Source organism: Sceloporus undulatus, chromosome 6 (assembly GCF_019175285.1).
Source record: "Sceloporus undulatus isolate JIND9_A2432 ecotype Alabama chromosome 6, SceUnd_v1.1, whole genome shotgun sequence".
NCBI classification, from domain to species: Eukaryota; Metazoa; Chordata; class Lepidosauria; order Squamata; family Phrynosomatidae; genus Sceloporus; species Sceloporus undulatus.
In genome coordinates, this window is record NC_056527.1 from 116829633 (window position 1) to 116842056 (window position 12424).

A 12424-nucleotide genomic window follows, 5' to 3' on the forward strand; every position below is an offset into this window, starting at 1 on the left:
ATTGTGTTCCCCATCATCCCCAGGTACTGATGTGAGAGCTGGACAGTGAAGGAAGCAGACAGAAAGAAACCCAACTCCTTTGAAATGTGGGGCTGGAGAAGAGTGCTGAGGATGATCCCATGGGCAGCCAAGAAGACAGACAAATGGGTTCTTGAACAGATCAGACCAGGGCTCTCCTTGGAAGCAAAGAGGGTCAAGTTGAGACTATCGTACTTTGGCCACATCAGGAGAAGGAATGGATCACTAGGAAAAACACTAATGCTAGGAAAGGGAGAAGAAAGAGAGGAAGACTACAAACCAGGTGGATAAACTCAGTTAGGAGGGTTATTAGAGGCAAGGGCTGGCAGGATCTGGGCAATGGAGGAGAGGGAGCCTTGGAAATGTCTCATCCACCGGGTCCCCAGGAGTCAGAATTGACTCAAAGGCAGCTAACAACAAACCAATAAAAACAACCATCAATTGAACATCTTGAGATGAGCTTCTGGCTTCTCCTCTGGTTTTTATTGGGTGCTCTCCAGTTTTTGTTTCCCATGCCAAGGTTGAGCCTGTGGGCACATCAACCCACAAAGTGGGACTTCAGACACCCATCCAGTCCACCTCACTAAATGTCTTGGTCAAAGTCTAACCGTCTTCTGGTCTACAGAGCCATAGTCCAACACTCAAACCACTACGCCATACTGGTTCTCTATCCTTTCTCATTCCGCTCATGAAACTTTGTGACATCAGCCACAAAATACCTTTGGCTTTAATCGCACTGGAGCAACAAAATCTTATTTTTGGTGATAACAGATGTATAGCCCATCATTTCCTTAGAAGGTAACAATTTTGTTGTTGTTGCTGGCCTTGAAATCGTTTCCTGCTTATGGCAATCCTAAGGCAAAGGTATCATAGGGTTTTCTTAGCAGGTTTTGTCAAATGGGGTTTGCCATTGCCATACTCTGAGACTGAGTGTGACTCACCCAAGATCACCCAGTGGGTTTACAAGGCCAAACTGGGATTCAAACCCTGGTCTCTGAAGTCCTAGTCTAATGCTCAAACCGTATTCACTTAGAAAAGAACACTACTAGGCCTCGAACTCTCTTCTCCTCAGTTTTTTGTGGGTTTTTTGGGCGATGTGGCCATGTTCTGGACGGGTTTATTCCTGATGTTTCACCAGCATTTGTGGCTGGCATCTTCTTCTGAAGATGCTGGTGAAACGTCAGGAATAAACTCTTCCAGAACATGGCCACATCACCCGAAAAACCCACAAAAAGCTATGGATGGCGGCCGGCCATGAAAGCCTTCGACTTCACATCCCTCCTCCTCCTCTCTCCTCTAATTTATTATTTGAATTTGAAATTCAACCTCCTTGTCCTCTGCCTCTCTCTCTCTCTCACTGTAGGCCAGCTCCGACCAGTGGTGCCCACTTTCCCTTGGCAAACAGACCCCACGAAATCTCAGTGCCTCCCAGCTTGGAAGATTAGCTTTGTCCTTTACCTGCGCTCACCTCAGGAGGCCCGGCCATTTGGATGCAAATTGCCAATGCATTTGCTGAGAGGCAGAGCTTCCCGCTGGTCCCCCAGAGCGGAGGCATAAAACCCCTGCCCCAGCTGAGAGAGACAAGAGCCCCCCTTCCCCAGCCATTTCTCCCCTCTCTTTGGGCTGAGACAGAAGTCGAGGGGGGAGACAGAGAGGAAAATCATGTTTAATGCATGTTTGCTTTTGCGCTGCACAGGGTCACTTAGGAAGAGAAAAAGGAACAACAGACAAAGCTCACAATAAGGCAGATTGTAGAGAGCGAGATGGAGAAAGACACTTAGGCCTCATTCCAACTACCTTCTAAACCAGAGCATAAATTGGTTTGAACCGGTTTAAATGACTCTGGTTCGCACTTGAACCGAATCGCTGAAGCAATTTGGAGGGGGGGGGCATGCACTAGACCCATTTAACCCACGTCTTTTTGATGCTGATTTTTTTCCATGTCTTTTTGGATAAATCGATTCCGCACAAGTGTGAACCAGATCCGGATCAGAATTGATTTAAATTTGCCCTTTTGGCCGGCTGGAGCGGGTCCGTTTTGAATCGAGTCATTCGTTAATGTGAACCACAAGTGGGTTATTTTATTTTATTTTGCAGCAAGAAAATGCGATCGGGGTAAATGCAGGGTGAACCACACTCCGCTGCTGAACCGATCCATCAATTCAGATCGCAAAGTGATTTATTTGTTAGTGGGAATGTGGCCTTAAGAGTTTTATGTGGGTTTTTTGGGCTATGTGGCCATGTTCTAGAAGAAGAGTTTATTGCATCTGTCAGGAATAAACTCTTCTAGAACATGGCCACATAGCCCAAAAAACCCACAAAAAACTATGGATGCCAGCCATGAAAGCCTTCGACTTCACACTTAAGAGTGTCACATTTCCCTCTGCAACTGGGTTTTGTAAATGCTCACAGAAGTTCTGCTTGCAATCTGTATTGCCACCCAGTAAGGAAAGCTGGCTACAATTATTCCCTTACATACCATAACTGCAATCCCACTTTTTCAGCTCCTTATAAAATGTCCCGGTTTCTTGCACCTTCTCCCACTTTCTCCCTTTGTCCTCAGCTTACTTCCATTGCTGCAAAGAGGAAAAATCATTTTCAATCCTTAACAGGGAGGGGAGGAGAGGACAGTGTGAAAAATCTTGTCCTTCTCAATTGTTGTTGTTGTTGTGTGCCTTCAAGTTGTTTCTGACTAATGGAGACCCTAAGGCAAGACCGTACCATGGGTTTTCTTGGGAAGTTTCTTCAGAGGGGGTTTGCCATTGCCATCCTCTGAAGCAGAGAGAGTGTGACTTACTCAAGGTCACCGACTGGGTTTACATGGTTGAGCCAGGATTCAAACCCTCATCTCCAGTGTCCTCCACAGTGCTGGTCTCCTGTCCTTCCCAATAGCCTCAGGCAAAAGCAAACTGCCACAGCCTCTGCCGGCTTGTGTGTTCTTCCTTATTCATAACATTTGCCCTGTTGGCTCCATGTTGCTTGGCTAAATATGTCCTGGTTTTCATCTGCGAAATGTTGGACTATATGTTCTTCTTCTGGATAAGTATGTGGCCCTCCTAAAATTGCTAGATAGACTGCAACTCCCAGCATTCCTTGGCCTTGATGATGCTGGGGCTTGCAGTCTAAAAAACCTCTGGAAGGCCTCCCCAATGCTCTTCAATACCCATTTTGATTTTTCGTTCTGCCTCCTCAAAGCTGCTTGCTGTTCCCCACCTCTCTCAGTAACATTTTGCAAATGATTTTGCAGATTTGTATCATAGGCCCTTACAACTGTACAAATGTTTTGCGCATTTTTTAAAATAAAGTGATAATTTATGCAGAATATTGCACTTTTCTTCTTTCTCTGGCAATGAGTTGGGTAAAGCAAGTGGTGCAAAACTTCACACCCAGAACCCAAAATGGCAGCACCCTGAAACAGGTTGAGAGCACTTTTTCCAAAAACTGTAGCGGTGGCACAGTATTATAAGAAAGGTGAAGGTGCCCTTCCCAGATTTATAAGTGGCATGCTCCCTACTGAGGCTAGCCAAAAAAATATAATATAATATAATAAACCTCTGCTTAGGGAAGGCCTGCTGAAAGCAATGGGATTCTTTGAAGTCCCTTTCGTTTCCATGAGTCTCCTCAATGCAATATAAAATCTGGATCCCAAATATCATCTCTGCCATAAACACATAAGCTCCCTTCTCCCATGCTTGCAAACGGGGTGGCAGATTTTAGGACTGGGAAAGGGAGAAACCTGCTGAGATATCTAAGCAACAATCAAAATAAAAGATTAGCTTCTGCTGTGCCCAAAAAACAACAAAGCGCCAATCCTGGCACCTAGTGAAGCAGAAGCAGGAAGCAGAATGAAGAGCAGAGAGAGGAGGAGGCAGCTGAGTGGCATCGCACGTGTTTGGCATCTTTGGCAGGATGGGCAGAGCTCAGTGCAGGGCTGAGGAAAGGACTGTCTATGGGTCTCATGTGGCCCTCCAGGCCCTGACTTGCAGCACCAAAACCCCTCCGAATCTTCCAGCATAGTGTAGGGGTTTGAGTGTTGGGCTATGACTCTGGAGACCAGGGTTTGAATCCTTGCTCAGCCATAGAAACCTACTGGGCGACCTTAGGCGAGTCAGTCTCTTAGCCTCAGAGAACTGCAGTGGCAAAGGTTATGTTAATATGTAATAAACCGTAACTGCATATTGGATGTTACTTAATAATAAAAAGGATGGATGGATGGATGGATGGATGGATGGATGGATGGATGGACGGACGGACGGACGGACAGACAGACAGACAGACAGACAGACAGACAGACAGATAGATAGTAAAATCATAACAAATGTGCCTCTGGGTGCAAGTCTTTGCTGCTGCTCTTAGGGAAAAATACTGTAACTTTAGAAGGATCTCCCTATTTGCAACGAGGACAGGGCACCAAATAGACATCTTTCTCAAAATGGAATAGTAAATATGGACCTCATTCCCACTACAAAATAAATCTTTTTTGAGTCAAATCAATTAAGTGATTTAGCGCCAAATAGACGTTCACACTATTCGAGCTGTGATCGAACCTACCCATTTCAATTTAACCCACTTTGCGTTCACATTCAGCAAGGGATCAATTCAACATGGAGTCGCCTCATGGGGGTCACCATAAGGAACCGATTCAGATCTGCAGCCTGTTCACACTAGCACTGAATCAATTCATTGCAAAAAAAATGGGGGGTGCTGCAGGTCCAGAAGAACCAGTTTAAATGGGCTTAGCACTGGGTGACTGCAAGGGCAATTTAAACCGGTTCTGGTCAGTTTGCAAGCCAGTTTGATTATGTAGTGGGAAATGGTGTTACTGAATGGACTTCTTTGCCATGCTCAATGGAGGAACATTTTGGAAGTCTCTCCTGGACCGAAGGTTGAAATGTAGGGCATGCTCAGGAAAAGTAGGATGTCTGGTCCCTCTTCGCCATGCTCCTGGCAGATAAAATGAAATCCCTGATCCTCAGCCACACAGATCAACTAGTCTCATCTAGCCCTCCTCTCCTTCGCCACATACGCACATGCAGGCAATGCACAAAGAGATGCAATGCCCTGAAGCTGAGAAGGACCCGCTGGGCAGCAAGGAAGGTGTGATATTGAGGAAGGAGGAGAAACAAGTCAAGACATGGCCGGTGGTGGCTGAGAAGGATGAGTAGAAGAAAGCGGAACCAGGAAGAGAGGCAATGGGAGAGGCAAAGTAGCAATGGCAGCAATGCCCTCCACTTGTGACACTTGCCAAACCTTGCTGTGCATATCTTGTTGTTTGTTGTTGTCTTCCTCCAAGTTATTTCTGACTTATGGCGACCCTAAGGCAAACCTATCAGAGGGTTGTTCTTGGCAAGATTTGTTCAGAGGAGGTTTGCCACTGCCTTCCCCTGAGGTTGAGAGAGTGTGACTTGTCCAAGGTCTCCCAGTGGGTTTCATGGCTGAGCTGGGAATCGAACCCTGGCCTCCAGAGTAATATTCTAAGCCTCAGACCACTAGGCCACCCCTGATTCATATACAGCATCATCTAAAATCCACAAAACAGTGACAGAAAGCATGCTTATCAAATCTGCAGATGAGACCAAATTAGGAGGAATTGCTAATACCCCAGAGGAGAGGATCAAAATTCGAAATGGCCTTAATAAATTAGAAAGCTGGGCCAAAGCTAACAAAATGAATTTTAATACAGAGAAAGAAAAGATACTGCAATGGGGGGGGGGGGGGTGGAATGCACAGATATAGGATGGGGGACACCTGGCTTGACAACAGTAAATGTCAAAGGGATCTGGGAGTCCAAGTGGACCACAAGGTGAACGTGAGTCAACAGTGTGATGCAGCAACTAAGAGGCCAATGCAATTCTAGGGTGCATCAATAGAAGGGAATTAATAGTGCCACCGTATTCTTCTCTAGTCAAGCTCCACCTGGATTACTGTGTCCAGTTCTGGGCAAAACAATTCAAAAAGGATGTTGAGAAATTGAAGCATGTCCAAAGAATGGCGACTAAAATGGTGAAGGGCCTGGAAACCATGAAGCTCTGAGGAACGACTGAGGGAGCTGGGTATATGTTTATCCTGGAGAAGAGAAGGTTAATAAGTGATATGATAGCCCTGTTTAAATACTTGAAGGGATGTCACATTGAGGAGGGAGCAAGCTTGTTTTCTGCTGCCCCAGAGAACAGGACCCGGAACAATGGATGCAAGCTACATGAAAAGAGATTCCAGCTTCCAGACAGTAAGGACTGTTCGACAGTGGAACACACTCCTTCCTCAGAGTGTAACGGAGTCTCCTTCCTTAGAGGTCTTCAAACAGAGGCTGGATGGCCATCTGTCAGGGATGCTTTGATTTAGATTTCCTGCATGGCAGAAGGGGGTTGGACTGGATGGCCGTAGCGGTCTCTTCCAACTCTACGATGCTATGATTCTGAGTCAAATGAAAATCCAGATTAAGGAACAAGTGGTACCCAAGTATCTATCTTGCCTAGACCATGGGCATCACTGGTGAGGCTGCATCTACACTGCATCATCATCATCATCATCATCACCATCATCAAAGATATAGCTGAGTTAGTCTGTAGAATCAGTACGTAGAGAGATTTCGTAGCACCTTTAAGACTCTGTGAAAGAAAGAAGTTGGCAGCATGGGGTTTCCTAGACTAAACGCATCTGAGGAAGCAGACTGAAGTCTAGGAAAGCTCATGCTGCCAATTTCTTTCTTTCAGTTAGTCTCAAAGGTGATACAAGATCTCTATATTATTATTATTATTATTATTATTATTTCCTGCTTTTTCCCACAACTGGCACACAAAGGGGCTTATAAATTTTTTTTAAAACAGTACAATTAAAAAACATACAAAAGTGGGCATTAAAATAGAATTAAACTATTAAAGAATGAATGCAGTTTGACACGGCTTTAACTGACCTGGCTCAAAGCTATGGGATTCTGGGGTTTGTGGTTTTGTGAGCTATTTTGCCTTCTAGCAAACGATAAACCCCAAGATTCCAAAGGATGGCGCCATGGCAGCTAAAGCAGCGTCAAACCACATTAGTTCTGCAGTGCGGAAGCAGCCTTGGTCACAATGGGGCCCAGCCTGCCTCCATTTTGACCTTTTTTAAAGCATGAGACACTTTCTTTTGGCCTTTCGGGGCAAGCCAGGCTAGATGTTTCTAGCACTCTTGGCAAGCGTGAGAGGAAATATTGTTGCACGCAGGCGAGCGGCACAACTGGCTTCCCGGGGCCAGTTCAGTTTACACGGTGGTTGCCAGGCAACGGTTTCTCCGTGCAAGAATCCACTTTGGGGCCATTAGCGTTCCCTATTTATTTGGCAACGCAGGGGGTCCAAGGAGGGCAAGTGGGCGGCCAGAGGGCAGGGCCCATACCATCCTTCCCCAAAACAGTTTGGAAAAGATGGGAGGGTGTGGGCACAGGAATGGTACATTTCCAGGTGGGGACAAGAAAGGTATATTTCCAAATGGGCAAGAATGGTGTGTTTCCAGAGTGACAAAGAAAAGTATATTTTAGATGGTCAAGAAGGTACATTTCCAGAAGGACAAGTAAGGTGTATTTTAGATGCACAAGACATGTATCTTTCCAGATGGACAAGAAAGGTATATTTTAGATGGAAAAGGAAGTGCAGAATCATAGAACTGGAAGAGACCCCAAGGGCCATCCAGTCCAACCCTTTGCCAAGCAGGAATACAAAATCAGGTATATTTCCAGAAAGACAAGAAAGACATATTTCCAGGTGCACAAGGAGGACAGGTTGCTTATCTGTAACGGTATTTCTTCAAGTGGTCATCTGCGAATACACACAAATGGGTTATATCTGCACCTGCAAAGTTGACTGATATAACTCATTTGTGTGATTCACAGAGACCACAAAGAAGAAATTTCCAGGTGGACAAGAAATGTAGAATCATAGACTCATAGAACTGGAGGAGACCACAAGGAGCCAACTGGGCCAACCCACTGCTATGCAGGAATACACAATCAGATATATTTCCAGATAGACAAGAAAGGCAGAATCATAACAAATAATAGAACTGGAATACTATGATGAAGGAACTGGCAAAACCACTTCTGAATATTCCTTGCCTAAGAAAACCCAATGAAATTGATGAGGTCGCCGTAAGTCGGCAAGACTTGAAGACACGCATGTACAGGGTAGTGAGAATAACCAATGCAAATAGACTCAAACAGACCCAGGATAAAATGCTGCATGCCTTGAACATGTTCCAAATGCATTTGCATCACCGACTCCATCTTTATTCCAATGCTTGCACATGCGAGCAACTGAACTTGCAGAGATGTGCATTGATGTGGTTCCAGTGTGAATAACAAACCCGGAATGTGTGAGATGATTTGTATCATTGAATTAAAAAAACCATGTCTGAATGACCCCTTAGTTTGCCATGTCTCCATCCCAGGAGCACTGGGATTTGTAATCTTTTAAAGACATAATTATCTGCCAGGGAGCTCTATGTAATGGAGCAGTTCAAGGGAGAATCCTAAGAGCAGACTACAAATCCCAAAGGATGGAGCACTTTGTGTTTGGTCCTTAAAATCAGCATGGCTGTTCTATCTGTTTTAACTGCCTGTGGTTTCCCAATTATTTTTCTACCGTTGTTCCAGCCTGTTTTTAAATGTTTTCTGTCTGTGCATTTTAATGTTTTTTTTATCTTTTGTATACAGTCTCAAATGTCCTTGTGCACCTGAATAATTTAAATAATCTCTTCCAAGTATCTCCAACATCTGAATGTTGACCCTACAAAAGCTTGGGAACGCTAGATTTCCAAAAAAAATTGCTGGATTTTTAGACACCAGCCAAGACCTTTTTTTCTAGCCTACACTTTTAGCACACTGCATTGAATTATGCTGCTTATTATTCCTCTTCTGCTGTTGTGAACAGAAAGAGGAATTTACAAGGCCTTTCCCCCTTTTATCCCTGGAAAAGTCGACCGCTTGAGTGACGCAGAAAATACAAACAGCTACAGAAGGGTTTTTACTGTTTGACTTCATCATCCTTGCGGCTTTAATGGTTGTCCTAATAGTTTCCCCCCCCCCCCCTTATTTTAGCTTTAATGGTTGGGTGGCAGCTTGGAAATTTGGGGGGGAAATTACAAAATAAGCTGTCAGTTTTATCTTTCTAGGAAAAGGCCCTCAACTGGCTTGGAAAATTGGATGCCGGCAGCAGCGTGAGATGTGCCTTGGGGCCTTTTAGACACAAATTACAGTCGACGGCACCAAAGGCACAGGTTGCATCATTGACAAATTCTGCAAAGGTGGAAGGCATGGCCCCAAGTAATCCTCTGATGTCCCACTTTTTCATCTGCCTTTACAATGTACCAGTTTCTCGCTCCTCCTTCCACTTTCACCCCTCATCCTGGGCTTAGATTAATTCTTGCAAACTAATTTCAAAGTGCACTCCATTAACTCAAAAGGAGAAGAAGGAGAGGTGGAATCTTCCCAGTCCACTCAGGCAAAAGCAAACTGCTGCAGCCTCTTCTAGCTTCTATGTTGTTCCAAATTTATAACTATCACAATTTATTAGTATCATTTTTTGTATATATCCCACCTTTTCCCCAATGGCGGGACTCAAGGTGGGTGCCAACACGTTTAAAACAGTACAAGTTAAAAACAAGACAAAAGCATTAAGAAGTGTAAATATAAAGTTTAAAAAAAAATTTAAAAAGCTAAAAAATATTAAAATGTATTTAAAAACTACATACAGTGGGCCCTTGGTATCTGCTGGGATTTGGTTCCAGGACCAACAACAACCCCCCCCCCCGCCATGTATACCAAAATCTGTGGATGTTCAAGTCCCATTAAATACAATGGCAAAGTAAAATGGTATCTCTTATATAAAATGGCAGTATCAAGGTTTGCTTTTGGGATTTTTTTTAACAATATACTTTCATATATTGGACGCTTGAATTTGTGGATAAGGAATCCATGGATATGGAGGCCTGACTGTACAAACCTTGACGTCTGATTTGCATTTCAGATGATGATGATGATGATGATGATAATAATAATAATAATAATAATAATAATAATTTGTATACCGCCCTATGGAGCGTGGGGAGGATTGTACGGGAGGAGGCGGTCCCTGAGCTAGCTTGGACCCAAGCCATTTAGGGCTTTAAAGGTGATAACCAACACCTTGTACTGGGCCCGGAAGCTGATAGGCAGCCAGTGGAGGGACCTCAAAACCGGAGTAATGCAATTCTCCATCTTGACTACATTGCTTAGCCACACATGTCTTGGTTTTCATTGCAGGGTATGGGAAGGACTTCCAATCACCATGTTAAAACCTCATCCCAAAGCAGGAATGCCATTAAACCTCCCTTTGCTACAGAGGTTGGTGCGCATCCTCCAAAGGCCAACCTTAGGAAGAAAGGCATTTTAGCTGGCAAGTAGGAGTAATGGGTGCAGCAAGGAGGATCCACAGTGAGAGAGGCAGGAATAGCGTACAGATTTGCTTGCTAATGTTGTGTGCCCTGAAGTCATTTCTAATTTATGGCAACCCAAAGGGGAAACTATCACAGGGTTTTCTTGGCAGAAAGTGTTCAGAGGGAGTTTGCCACTGTCTTCCTCTGAGGCTGAGAGAGTGTGACAGATTGCACACTCATACGTATATATAAGTAGAAATCAGCCGTACAATAGCATGGCTAATTCTGCCTCCGTTATTCAACAGTATACCTTTACCTTGTGGTCTTCCTCTTTTCCTACTGCCTTCCACTTTGCCAAGAATTATCATGTTTTCCAATGAGCCATGCGGTCTACAGTTGCCAGACTGAAAACCGGAGAGGGTTTCTGTACCTTTTAACGGTTGCGCTGGGGAGAGGATTTCAGCAGGAGCTGCTTGTCACATAACCAGGTAATAAGCAAAGCTGGTTGAAATTCCCGCTTCTACACAGGTACAATTGCAACACCAAAAAACTGGTCGCCTTGGTACTCAAAAGTACTGCAGCCTCTATAGTGTTCCCTCCATATTCGCTGGGGTTAGGGGTGAAGGACTCCCGTGAATGTGAAAAAAACATATATAAAAAACCCCACAATCCTTTTTACCCGAATCTCCAGGTCCTCCAGTGCAACTCTAGTGTCAACATCTGCAAGAAACTGAACACAGAATCATGTTGAAGGACCTACAAATGCCTAGAGAAGTGTTTTCCCTAGGAACCTCTAGATCCTCCTGCATAACTCTCTGGTCAACTTCTGGCAGATTTGCACAGGAGGACCTAGAAGTTCCTAGAGAGAACATATTAATCAAAACTGCAAATAATCAAATCCGCAAAAGTCAAAGGCACAAATATGGAAGGCCAAGTGCAACAATACTGCAATCCAGTTGGGTTTTTTGAAGTAGAAGTCCTGTCTTTTTTTGGTCTTAAAACTCTTCACTTGTGGATGATGGCCATCTGGACGTACCGGGTGCAGAATCGGCCTCTGCTGAAACGCCCCCCCCCCTTTTTTTTTGTATCCATCTGTACTTCCCAATTCTGCACAAAGCTATTTAACCAAATCCTCATATAATCAAATCCACAAGTCAAATAAGCAGATGTGGAGGGTCAACCATAAACTGTTTGTTGTTAGGTGCCTTGCAGCCGTTTCTGGCTTATGGCGACCCAAAGGTGGATCTTTTAAGGGGGTTTCCTGGCAAGATTTCTTCAGAAGAGGTTTGCTCTTTCTTTCCTGAGGCTGAGAGAGCGTGACTTGCCCAAGACCACCCAGTGGGTTTCCATGGCTGAGCAGGGATTCAAACGCTAGTTTCCCAGTGTCCTAGTCCAACATTCAAACCACTGCGCCACACTGGCTGTTCTCGGATCTGCTAATGAGGCCAGATTGCAAATCTGAAGGCAAATGGCCACATTCTTTCCTACAATCTTCAAAACAAAGGGTATGATTATCATAATTCTCACTGTAAACACACTGTTGCATTTGTGTTTCTTAGATGATGGAAGGAACATCCAGCAGAATAAGGCCAGAGGACTCTCCAGTCCAGTTTCCTTTTTCCTCTATGCTGGCCAACAGTTGTCTCAGTAGGACAGCCTCCAAACCAGAATGGAAGACGGTGCTACTCCATGTTACCTCCACCAGACCTCAAAAACGTGGCTTTTTTTTTTTTAAACTGCAATCAAAAAATTACAAAGTGCATCTTGGAACTCTTTGCATCTTACAGGGAAAAGCCTGGGAATGGTACCTTTGGGGACTTAAACTCCCACCACTGGGCACTTTCTGGGCACTGTTGTCCAAAAGAGTAACTTTCCCAAGCTCTGGCCTCTTCTAGGTAAAGGATCAGTGGGTATTTCAGAGAGAATGCAGAGAATTTTGGGCTGTGCTTGGAGTCCAGATGGCATAACCATCTTTGGTGCTGGCAGCAAAGTCAACGCTTGCAATTATTTCAGGTTTTCCCAA